Consider the following 13,059-nt stretch of genomic DNA (forward strand, 5'->3'; position numbering starts at 1 on the left):
TGTCGTTTGTCAAGAGCCGGCTAGAACGAGTCGATATTATGTTGATAGAACGCCGACAACTGCTTAAAAAATGTGCTTATTCGAAGTCTCCTTTCACCATCTCCAATTATACCCCACTGATCTTAGTTACCCCCTGGGTACCTCTTGCTCTACGTGCCTTATGTTTTATATTCAAGTTTGTCTGTGATATATACCTCAAGATAAGTAGATAATGATATACCTCTTTTAGAGCTTATTAGATTTTAGCCAATTTTATTGTTATTATGAGATTATGGTGCATGCTTTTATACTTTTATATTTTGGCTTATTTAGTTGAGCATAGGGAGGGGGAAAATGTGGTAGTTAGGGCTCGGCGATCGGAAGATGTCACGCTGTACGGAAAGATAAGAAGATAAGGCCCCTCTCCCTAGAGCCAGTAACGCTTGGTTTGTGATGTAAGTAGACGGAAGTGACATTGTAAACTCAGAGTATATAATGCCGTGTAACCCACCAATAAACGCCATTTGCCGTCCACCACATTGGTGTCTGTGAGCAGATGGAGCGAGCGGCCTGGGGTTGGTAGCCGTGCCATTCCTGAGATAGGTCGCCACGCCACCCTAAGGCAACAGCCATCAAACTTAACATAACTTAAAACTGATTCTAAAGATTTATATATTACATGTTGTGATTTTGTGTCCCCCTTGTCTCAAATCCCCCCTTTTTCTGTCCTTTTGCAAATTCTTTTGCGATATTTTATATATTACCATTACCATCAAAAGTCTTTTTGAAATAATTTCCCGTTTCTACTTAGTGCTTAATTTCATTCCTTTTCCAGTCTTCATAATTTATCATAGATCATTTACAACACCAGAGAGAACATTGTATTATACCACAAGTAATCAATACTAAAATAATTAACACCAATATGCCTGCCACCAGTTGCCTCAACCAGGAGAGATCAGGTAACCATGAAGTGAACTTTCTCCATTTTTTTTTTTTTTCCAAAATCCCAGGAGGTGTCATCCATGGCCATTTCATGAAATATCTTCGTTTGTTTCCAAATTTCCTCCAGATCTGTTTCAAATCTGCCACTTTGGTCTATATAGGAACAACAACTTTTATTGATTATGGAACAAAACCCTCCTTGTGATGTCAATAACATGTCTAGAGCCATTTGGTTTTGTAATACCACCTTTGATAGGCTAGTTATCTCTCATTCTGCCTGGATTATATCAATGCTTTTACTTTCCATTTCCTCTATGGTTGCTGAGATATTTACAATTGCCTTCTCTAATTCACTTATTCCCAAAGATGGAATTAGCCCTCTTACAAAACTATGAAATGCAGTGTGCTGTTCACTAATACGGTTAAACCCTTGCTTAATTTGTTTAGCAAAACTTAAAATTGAGGTCCCAGAAGGATACCTGTCAATAATAGTAAAATTGGGTATTACAGCACCTAAGGTGCATGCCCCCTTCTAGTTGGGGGCTAGAGTCTTAAAAGCATTTTCTCCACATAACCAATACCATCCTTTCCCTTTAGGAACAGGCCACCACTGGACTACGATACCATCTATATCAATCACAGAATCACAGAATCCCAAGGGTTGGAAGGGACCTCAAAAGATCATCTAGTCCAACCCCCCCGCAAGAGCAGGGTAACCTACAGTACATCACACAGGAACTTGTCCAGGCGGGCCTTGAATATCTCCAGTGTAGGAGACTCCACAACCCCCCTGGGCAACCTGTTCCAGTGCTCTGTCACTCTTACAGTAAAGAAGTTCTTCCTGATGTTAACGTGGAACTTCCTATGCTCCAGTTTACACCCATTGCCCCTTGTCCTATCACTGGATATCACTGAAAAAAGCCTAGCTCCATCATCCTGACACCCACCCTTTACATATTCGTGAACATTGATGAGGTCACCCCTCAGTCTCCTCTTCTCCAAGCTAAAGAGACCCAGCTCCCTCAGCCTCTCCTCATAAGGGAGATGTTCCACTCCCTTAATCATCTTTGTGGCTCTGCGCTGGACTCCTTCAAGCAATTCCCTGTCCTTCTTGAACAGAGGGGCCCAGAACTGGACGCAATATTCCAGATGCGGCCTCACCAAGGCTGAGTAGAGGGGGAGGAGAACCTCTCTTGACCTACTAACCACTCCCTTTCTAATGCACCCTAAGATGCCATTTGCCTTCTTGGCCACAAGAGCACATTGCTGGCTCATGGTCATCCTCCTATCCACCAGGACCCCCAGGTCCCTTACCCCTTCACTACTTTCCAGCAGGTCAACCCCCAACCTGTACTGGTACATGGGGTTGTTCTTCCCCAGATGCAAGACTCTACACTTGCTCTTGTTAAATTTCATCATGTTTCTCCCTGCCCAACTCTTCAGCCTGTCCAGGTCACGCTGAATGGCAAAACAGCCTTCTGGTGTGTCAGCCACTCCTCCCAGTTTTGTGTCATCAGCAAACTTGCTGAGGGTACACTCAGTTCCCTCATCCAGGTCGTTGATGAAAATATTAAACAGCACTGGTCCCAGAACCGACCCCTGAGGGACTCCACTAGTCACAGACCTCCAGCTAGATTCTGCGCCACTGACCACAACTCTCTGCCTTCTTCCTTTCAACCAGTTCTTGATCCACCTCACTACTTGATCGTCAAGCCCACACTTCCTTAGCTTATCTATGAGGATGCTGTGGGAGACAGTATCAAATGCCTTACTGAAATCAAGAAAAACCACATCTACTGCTCTACCATCATCCCTCCACCTAGTCACTTCCTCATAGAAGGCTATAAAGTGGTCAAACATGACTTCCCCCTCACAAAACCATGTTGGCTGTTCTTAATGACCCCCTCATCCTTGATATGCCTAGAGATGGAGTCAAGAACAAGTTGTTCCATCACCTTTCCAGGGATGGAGGTAAGGCTGACCGGCCTGTAATTACCTGGGTCCTCCTTCTTGCCCTTCTTATAGACTGGTGTGACATTTGCCATCCGCCAATCCTCAGGCGCCTCTCCCGTTTCCCACAACTTACCAAAGATGATGGAAAGTGGCCTAGCAATGACATCCGCCAGCTCCCTCAGCACCTGTGGGTGCATTCCATCCAGACCCATCGATTTACAAATGTCCAGATTGCATAGCTGATCCCTAACCCAATCCTCATCTACCAAAGCAAACTCCTCTTTTGTCCTGACTCCTTCTGGGGCTATAGGAATCCAGGGCCCCCGGGGAGAGTCTGCAGGAGTAAAGACAGAGGCAAAGAAGGCATTCAGCACCTCTGCCTTCTTTATATCCTCTGTCTCCAGGGCACCCACTTCGTTCAGCAGTGGGCCTATATTGCCTCTTGTGTTAGTTTTATTTGCTATGTAATTGAAGAAGCCCTTTCTATTGTCCTTAACCCGACTAGCAAGATTAAGTTCCAAGGAGGCCTTAGCTGTCCTAATTGCCTCCCTACATCCTCTAACAACTGTCTTATATTCCTCCCAAGTGTCCAGCCCCTCCTTCCATAATCCATAGATTCTCCTTTTCCACTTGAGTTTGCCCAGCAGCTCCCTTGTTTAACCACGCTGGTCTCCTAGATCCCTTACTTGATTTCCTACTCATTGGGATGCTCTGATCCTGAGCTTGGAAGAAGTGGTCCTTGAATGCTGACCAACTATCTTGAGCCCCTTTACTGCCTAGTACTCTTTCCCATGAGACTTCCCTTAGCAGTTGACTGAAGAGGCCAAAGTTGGCCCTTCGGAAATCCAGAACTGTGGCTTTGCTAAGTATTGTATTCCTCCCACACAGGATCCTAAACTCCACCATCTCATGGTCACTGCAGCCAAGGCTGCCATTGACCGTCACCACTTCGACCAAACCTTCCTTGTTGGCGAGTACTAAATCTAGCAGCGCTGCTCTCCTAGTTGGTATGTCCACCATTTGCATTAAGAAGTTATCATCAATGCACTCGAGGAGCCTCCTAGACTGTGAATGATTGGCTGTGTGAGTCTTCCAGCAAATATCGGGGTAGTTAAAATCCCCCACGACGACTAAGGCATGTAGTCACGAGGCTACTTCCAGTTGCCTGTAGAAAGCCTCATCAACTCCTTCGTCCTGATCAGGAGGTCTGTAATAGACCCCCACAACTGTATCACCTGTGCCAGTCTGTCCCTTACTTCGTACCCACAGACACTCCACTTGCTCCTTATCCGACCCCAGACAGAGCTCAATACATTCTAGTTGCCCTCTCACATAAAGAGCAACTCCACCACCTCGCTTTGCTGACCTATCTTTCCTAAAAAGGACATAGCCATCCATGACCACATTCCAGTCATGTGAACTGTCCCACCATGTCTCTGTAATTGCCACTAGATCATAACCTTTAGCCCGCACACAGACTTCTAACTCCTCCTGTTTATTCCCCATGCTGCGTGCATTGGTGTACAGGCATTTCAGGGAGCCAGTCCTAGTACCCTTTTTCCCCTGCGGGACAGGATCTAAAAAACTATCCTTTCCCACAAGTGAAACAAGAGATTGATAGTCCTCCTTAGTCTGCCATCCTTCAATCCCTAGCATGTTTCTCTTGGGCTTGTCCCCAACAGGCCCAGTTAAATCCCCTCCCCCCTTCATATCTAGTTTAAAGCCCTGTCAATAAGCCCTGCTAACTCCTGCCCCAACACCTTTTTTCCTCTCTGGGACTGGTGTATCCCACCTGCCACCAGCAAACCAGGTGTCTCATACAGCAGCCCATGATTGAAAAACCCAAAACCCTGCCTTTGGCACCAGTCACGTAGCCATACATTAATCTGCAGACTCTTCCTATATATCCCTTCACCCTTGCTTGCAACAGGTATGGAGGCAAACACCACTTGCACTCCAGACCCTTTAACCAGCCGTCCCAGGGCCCTGAAGTCTCTCTTCATTGCCCTTACATTCCTCATAATAATTTCGTCACTGCCAACCTGAAAAACCAGCAGCGGATAGTAGTCAGAGGGCTGCACCAGTTCAGAGAGTTTCTTTTTAACATCTCTAATCTGAGCCCCAGGTAGGCAGCAGACTTCCCTGTGGGGTGGATCCAGTTGACAAATGGGCCCTTCTGTTCCCCTCAGAAGGGAGTCACCCACCACAATTACTCTTCTTTTCTTCTTGGTTGGGGAAGTTCTGAGGCATGGGGGCGAGTGACAAGCCCTGGGTGACTCACTAGACAGATTTGCCTCTCCATTTCCATTCACCTGGCCCTGTATTTCCAAGACCTCATACCTGTTATTCAAGGGCAATTGGGAGGGAGGAAGAGATTGTGAGGGTTTTCACTTACCTCTCCAAGGAGGGACCTCTCTCCATACCTCCTTGTCCATTAAGCTCTCTCCTTCTGTCTGATGGTAGGAGGGAAGGGGATCCATATCTTGTTGAACCACTTCCCTCTGCCCTTGCCTTAGGGTGTGGCTCCACCAATCTATTTCACTTTCACATTCTCTGATGGCTCTCAACCTTTCAACATCCTCCCTCAGTTCAGCTACCTGCCTGAGCAGGTCATTTATTTGCTCACAGCAAACACAAGCAGTGTCACTGGCTCCCTCCAATACAAGTGCCAGGCTCAGGCATTCACTGTAGCCAGAGACCTGCACAGCTGTATGCCTGCAGGAAGGCTCAGTCTACATACCCACATTAGTACTCACTACAGCTTTCAATCATGTTGTAACCATGATCTATTTGGTCAATCAATCCATCTACATCTCTCCACACAAATAAGCACTCCTTCCTCCTCCTGCACTCCAGGCGAGTCCTCTTGATGAGGCGGTTAGCCAGCTTCCCAGCCAGCTTCCCAGCCAGCTCACCTGCTCCAGCAAACTGCCTCAACCCCCTCTGTTTGCCGGCTCCATTCGCTGCGCTCCCTAGGTAGGTATTTTAACCACTCCCAGCTGGTACCACGCCTCCTGGCTCCGCCCCCTGTGAGTCAGCCCCTCGCGGGAGCAGAGCTTCCAGGTCCTGGGGAAGTCCTGTTGAGGACTTGAGGTTCCCTCCTCAGTGGCTCTTGTCGCTCTGAGGTGAGGCTCCTGGACGCTGATCTCTCCCCTCTCCGCTCCGGTGTTGCAGGCGTCTTCTCTCAAGCTACTCACCTCAGCAGCTGACCGAGAGTATATAATGTATATTTTAAAATTTATCAATGATTTTTGATTCCCTTTGATCTTCTAATTTTAAGGATATTGTTTTATTCTAACTGAGCAAGCCCCCCCTTTTTTATTTCCACTTTAACAGGCAAAGCATTTTTTGCCTTACCTGGAACTTCAGATGCCCATACTCCCAAATACACCTGATTAAGGTTTTCTTCTATTTCAGGGTGGTCCTCCTGTTTTTTTTTTTTTTTTTTTTTTTTTTTGCTGAATTAAAGATAAACACAAAACTGCAAATAATTGATTATTTTTAACTATAAATTCCATTTTGCCTTCTTTAAATGTTGCTTCTCACCCTAATAAAGATTTATGAGAATTTGGCATGCATAAAAATTTATGCATTCCTATTTGTTTTTCCAATTTGTACTTTAAAGGTTTCAGAAAGAATGCCTCTCTTCTTTTTTTTTTTTCTTTTTCCTGGTGGCCAGTAGCTCCCACATCTGTAACGAATTCTTTTCTCTCTGATTTAATACCAAATAACTTGCTCCTGTAACCACTAAAATTCCACTTTATTTCCTCTAGTCCCTAGTTTTAATTTAACCAGTGGATCTGGTAGGGTAGATTCCCCAGGTCCCCGTCAGTCTAGTTGCAATTCAGTCACCGGAGCCGCCCCATGGCACTGCCCCCTCACCCAGGGCAGTCTCACTTCCAACGTCCAAACTCCCCATAGCACGCACACCGATCAGCTTCCACAGATGAAGAGCCTGACATCCCTCCTCTCAGGCTCAAACACAGGAGCTGCTCGAGCTCCCCTCCTTTCCCCCTTGGTTTTCCCTTTTTTTTTTCATCTCACAGTTGCTCACCCTGCTCTGCAGGGGCTGCAGATGCCTGCCTCTGCAACAGCACTTCTGGTTTAACCCTTTCTTAACTCTGAATGTGAATCTGCCGCTTTTTGCCAGTGACAGCAATCTCTTCCTCCTTATCAATATCAGATAGGACAGGTGCAGAGGGTGCTCCTCCCAGAGGTACCTGTGACACATAATTTTCCAACCTATCTTTTCCTATGGGAAAAGCTGGTGCTGGGCATCTTCAACACACAGTGAGCTTTGCAACATTGAGAAACACACTGCTATCACTCCCTGCTTTATCTCCTAACAATACATTTGAATCCAACATCTCCGGTGCCTGCTCTCACTTGTCCAGCAACAGAGTGAGTAGAGCACGAGCCTTTGGATTCTGCTCCCACAGCCGAAGAGCCAGGAGAGAAAAGTGGTTCTGAGCATCTTCAGCACACAGTGAGCTTTTTTACTGTGACACACAAACACTGCTGTCACTCCTCACTTTCCTACTTCAAAGTCCATTTGAATCTAACATTTCTGTTGATCGCTCACTGCTGAGCACAGCAGAGTACAGCATGAATATTTGGCATCTGCTCCCACAGCTGAAGAGCAAGGACAGAAAGTTGCTGGTTGGCATCTTCAGTATACAGTGAGCTTTACAACGGTTATACACACATTGCTGTGGCTCCTCGCTTTCTCTTTTAAAAGTCTATGTGTATTCAACATTTCCGGTGTCAGCTCTCAGCAGAGCAGCAGCAGAGTGAGTAGAGTACCGACGTTTGGACTCTACTCTCACAGCCCAAATGCCAGGAGGGAAAGCTGGTGCTGGGCATTTTTAGCACACACTGAGTTTTGCGACTGTGACACAAACATTGCTGTCACTCCTGACTTTCTTACCTCGAAGTCCATTTGAATCCAAAGTCGCAGGTGCCCCCTCTCGGCTGAGCATAGTATTGTACAGCAGGACCGTTTTGACTCTACTCCCAGAGCCGAAGAGCCAGGAGTGAATGCTGGTGCTGGGCATCTTCTGTACACAGTGAGTTTTGAACTGTGTCATACACATTGCTGTCGCTCCCCTCTTTCGCTTTTAAAAGTCCATTCGAATCCAACATTTCAGCAGCTTTGCAACTGTGTCACAAACATTGCTGTCGCTCCTCGCTTTCCCACCTCAAAGTCCATTCGTATTCAACATTTCTGGTGTCAGCTCTCGGCAGAGCGGCAGCAGTGAGTAGAGCACGAACATTTGGAGTCTACTCTCATTGCCAAAGAGCAAGGAGAGAAAGCTTCTGCTGGGCTTCTTCAGCACACAGTGAGCTTTGCAATTGTTACAGCAAAATATTGCTGTCTCTCTTCAGTTTACTCCTAAAAGTCTTTTATTCCAACCTGTCAGGTGCCCACATCGCCTGTCCAGCATCAGAGTAGAGCACGAAGGTTTGGACTCTGCTCCCACAGCTGAAGAGCCAAGAGGGTAAGGTGGTGATGGACATCTTCAGCACACAGAGACCTTTATAACGGTGACAAACACATTGCTGTCGCTCCTCGCTTTATCTCCAAAAAGTCCATTTGAATGCAATTTCTCTGGTGCCCTCTGTCGCCTGTCCAGCATCAGAGTGAGTATAGCACGAACGTTTGGTCTCTGCTCCCACAGCTGAAGAGCCAGGATGGAAAACAGCTGCTGGGCCTTTTCTGCAGACTGTGAGTTTGCATTCATGACACCCGCATTGCTGTTGGTCCTCGCTTTCCCACCTGCAATGTGTGCGTCACCGTTGCAAAGCTCACTGTGTGCTGAAGATGCCCAGCACCAGCTTTCTGTCCTTGCTCTTCGGCTGTGGGAGCAGAGTCAAAACTTTTGTGCTCTACTCACTCTGCTGCTTGACAGGAGAGAGCGGGCACCAGAGATGTTGGATTCAAATGGACTTTTAGAAGATAGAGGAGTGACAGCAATGTGTGTGTCACTGTTAAAAAGCTCTCTGTGTGAGAAGATTCCCAGCACCAGCTTTCTGTCCTGGCTCTTCGGCTGTAGGAGCAGAGTCCAAACGTTTGTGCTCTGCTCTCTCTCCTGCTGCTCAGCAAATAGAGGGCACAGGAGATGTCAGAATACAATGGACTTTTTGGAGATAAAGCTAAGAGTGAGAGCAGTGTGTGTGGCATGGTTGTAAAGCTCACTTTGTGCTTAAAATGTACAGCACAAGCTTTCCCTCGCCTATTTGAATCTTCTCTGATAGCCAAAGAACAGGGAGGGAAAGCTGCTGCTGGGTGTCTTCAGCACACAGAGAACATTGCAACTGTGATACACACACTTCTCTCACTCCTAGCTTTGTCTTCTGAAAGTCCTTTGAACCCAAAATCTATTGTGCACATTCTCGGCTGAGCAGAAGCAGATTGAGTAAGAGCAAAAACGTTTCGACTCTGCTCCCACAGCAGAAGAGCTAGGATGGAAAGCTGGTGCTGGTCACAGTCTTACACAGTGAGTTTGTAACAGTGACACACATTGCTGTCACTCCTTGGCTTTATCTTCTAAAAGTCCATTTGAATACAACATTTCAGTTATCCTCACGGATGAGCAGAAGCAGAGTGAGTAGAGCACGAATGTTTGGCCTCTGCTTCCACAGCTGAAGAGCAAGGATGGAAAGCTGCTGCTGGGCCTTTTCTGCAGACTGTGAGTTTGCATTCATGACACCAGCATTGCTGTCGCTCCTCGCTTTCCCATCTGCAATGTGTGTGTCACTGTTTCAAAGCTCACTGTGTGCTGAAAATGTCCAGAACCAGCTTTCCATCCTGGCTCTTCGTCTGTGGGAGCACAGTAAAAACATTCATGCTCTACTCTGCTGCTTGACAGGAGAGAGCAAGCACCGGCGATGATGTATTCAAATGGACTTCAAGGTAGGAAAGCGAGGAGCGACAGCAATGTTTGTGTCACAGTTGCAAAGCTCAGTGTGTGCCGAAGATGCCCAGCACCAGCTTTCCCTCCTGGCTTTTCGGCTGTGAGAGTATAGTCTAAATGTTCGTGCTCTACTCACTCTGCTGCTGCTCTGCCGAGAGCTGACACCGGCAATGTTAGATACCAATCGACTTTGAGGTGGGAAAGCGAGGAGTGACAGTAATGTGTGTGACAGAGTTGCAAAGCTGTGGAATTGTTGGATTCAAATGGACTTTTAAAAGAGAAAGCGAGGAGTGACAGCAATGTATGTATTACTGTTGAAAACTCACTGTGTAGTGAAGATGCCCAGCACCAGCTTTCTGTCCTGGCTCTTCGGCTGTGGGAGCAGAGTCCAAACGTTCCTGCTCTACTCTCTCTGCTGCTGCTCAGCCGAGAGGACAAAAAAAAAAGTTGGATTCAAATGGACTTTTAGGAGATAAACCAAGGGGCAACAGCAATGTGTGAGTCACCCTTGCAAACATCACTGTGTGCACAATAGTCCCAGCACCACCTTTCTCGCCTGGCTCTTCGGCTGTGGGAGCAGAGGCCAAACATTCATGATCCTTCCCAACTAAAAGTCCATTTGAATCCAAGCTCTGCAGCGCCAGCTCTGTATTTTCCACCACCAGAGTGAGTAGATCACAAGTCTTTGGCCTCTGCTGCCACAGACAAGGACCCAGGAGAGAAACCTGGTGACGGTCCAAGTCTGCAGATAGTTTGTTTGCAATGCTTCTCACTCACTGCTGTCACTCCTCACTTTCCCACCTAAAAGTCCATTTGAATCCAACCTCTGTGACTCCCTCTCTCTGCTTTCCAGCAGCAGAGTGAGTAGAGCACGAATGTTTGGCCTCTTCTCCCACAGCTGAAGAGCCAGGATGGAAAGCTGCTGCTGGGCCATTTCTGCAGACTGCGAGTTTGCATTCATAACAACCACATGGCTGTCGTTCCTCGCTCTCCCACCTACAATGTGTGTGTCACTATTACGAAGCTCACTGTGTGAGAAGGTGCCCAGCACCAGCTTTCCCTCTTGGCTCTTTGGCTGTGGCAGCAGAGTCCAAAATTTTGTGCTCCTACTCAATCTGCTTCTGCTCAGCAGAGACTTTGCACAATAGATGTTGGATTCAAATGGACTTTCAGGAGATAAAGCTAGGAGTGAGAGCAGTGTGCGTCACAGTTGCAAAGCTCTCTGTGTGCTGAAGACACCCAGCACCAGCTTTCTGTCCTGGCTCTTCCACTGTGGGAGCAGAGTCCAAACGTTCATGCTCTACTCTGCTGCTGAACAGGCGAGATCAGGAACTGAAATGTTTGATTCAAATGGACTTTTAGGAGAAAAAGACAGGAGCAACAGTAATGTGTGTGTCATTGTTGCAAAGCTCAGTGTGCTGAAGACGTCCAGCACCAGCTTTCTGTCCCAGCTCTTCAGCTGTGGGTGTAGTGTCCAAACGTTTGTGCTCTGCTCACTCTGCTGCTGCTCAGCAGAGAGGGGACCGGAGATGTCGGGTTCAAATGGACTTTTAGGAGACAAAGCTAGGAGTGAGAGCAGTGTGTGTTTCACTGTTGCAAAGCTCACTGTGCGTTTAAAATGCACAGAACCACCTTTTCCTCACATCTCTTGGGCTGTGGGAGCAGAGTCCAAACATTCATACTCTACTGACTCTGATGCTGGACAGGCCACAGAGGGCACCGAAAAATTTGGATTCAAATGGACTTTTAGGAGATAAAGCGAGGAGCAACAGCTGTGGAAGATCAACGGACAGCACGCTGATTAATGTAATCAGAAACTGACCTTTATTCACTTCAGAGCACTGCCTTTTATAGCTTCCAAGCTTGGTCACGTGCTTAAGCTTTACAATGATTGGTTTCTACACACAATGCAAAGACAGCTGATTGGTCCCTTCTTCAGCATCCGGGAGCTGTTTCCCTCCTGCAGAACTTCCGCATACGTGGCCACAACTTTGCCCTGAAGTAACCTGTGAACTAGGCCGTTAATCCTTACTACAAACTCTAACCAATGGCAAGAGTCCTGGATCGCTCACATGCCCATTGTTTGTTAAAAAGCTCTCAACAAATCCGCCTTCTTTATTTTGAGCGATCCAGACCCCTTTAATCATTCGCGATAATACAGACATTAAGCAACGCCATACTATACTAATAATAATAACAAAGACTATAATGCTTAATAATATCGTAATGCCTGATTTAAACAAATCTGCACACCACCCAGTAATACCTAAACCTTGGAGCCAACCATCCAAACCATGATTGATTGTTAATTATTTCATGTTATCTTTTAATTGGGATAGTTGCTGATGAATTGAACTAGAATGGTCAGATAGATTCATACAACACATTCCTTCAAAATCTTCACAACCATGGCCCTGTGCTAAAAGCAAAAAATCAATGGCTGCACGATTTTGTAAAACTGCATGCCTAACACTGTCTAAATCTTCTAATAATTCTGATAAGACATTAGATGTGATATTACTCTGCTTTGCAGTCCAGCAAGCTAAACGCTCTGTTTTTTAGTGCCCTCCCAGCCATTGCCCCAGGAACAAAAAACGGACATAAAAACTCTTCCGACTTTACCTAACATATCAACATTATCATTACAGTTTGGTCCTAGTTGTTCTACTGATCTTTTTTGTTGCTCGGTTTTCCTTTTATAAAATGATAGCATATCCCTCATGCTGGGAACAAACATAGTCATCTTCCCTATGTAACATGGCCCTTCCTGAACGTTTTTTGGTACCCCTTGCCAAGCTCTATGTCCGCAGATTAAAAAAAATATTCTTTAGGAAATTGTTTTGCAAATTATTATTCCAAATAGAAAATTTACTACCAAGGGTCTCAGCACCTATTGCTCCATTACAATATCCATTTTTTCTATAATTTTTATAGTCATAATTACTCAACATATTGGTCCATTGTGTCCAACTATATTTCTCATAAAAAAATTACCCCTGTAGATGCCAATCCCCCAAAATAAAAACATGACCCATTGCCTGCTAAGGATCCCCAGAGATCTAACTCCTGAGGGTCCCAAGGCATCGTGGCGTTTAAGGCGTTAATGATCATTGCTCCAGCCATCCCTGTTTGATTCACTTCCCCATAAAAGCAGGCTGGTTTGTTTTCTGGTACAGTACAATCATAAATTCTATGACATGTCTGGTTAATGAAATAATGAAATAAAAAAAATAAAATGAAATTTCAAGCTGTCCTGTTATTTATCCAA

The sequence above is a fragment of the Lathamus discolor genome, chromosome W (assembly GCF_037157495.1).
Source record: "Lathamus discolor isolate bLatDis1 chromosome W, bLatDis1.hap1, whole genome shotgun sequence".
Classification (NCBI taxonomy): Eukaryota; Metazoa; Chordata; class Aves; order Psittaciformes; family Psittacidae; genus Lathamus; species Lathamus discolor.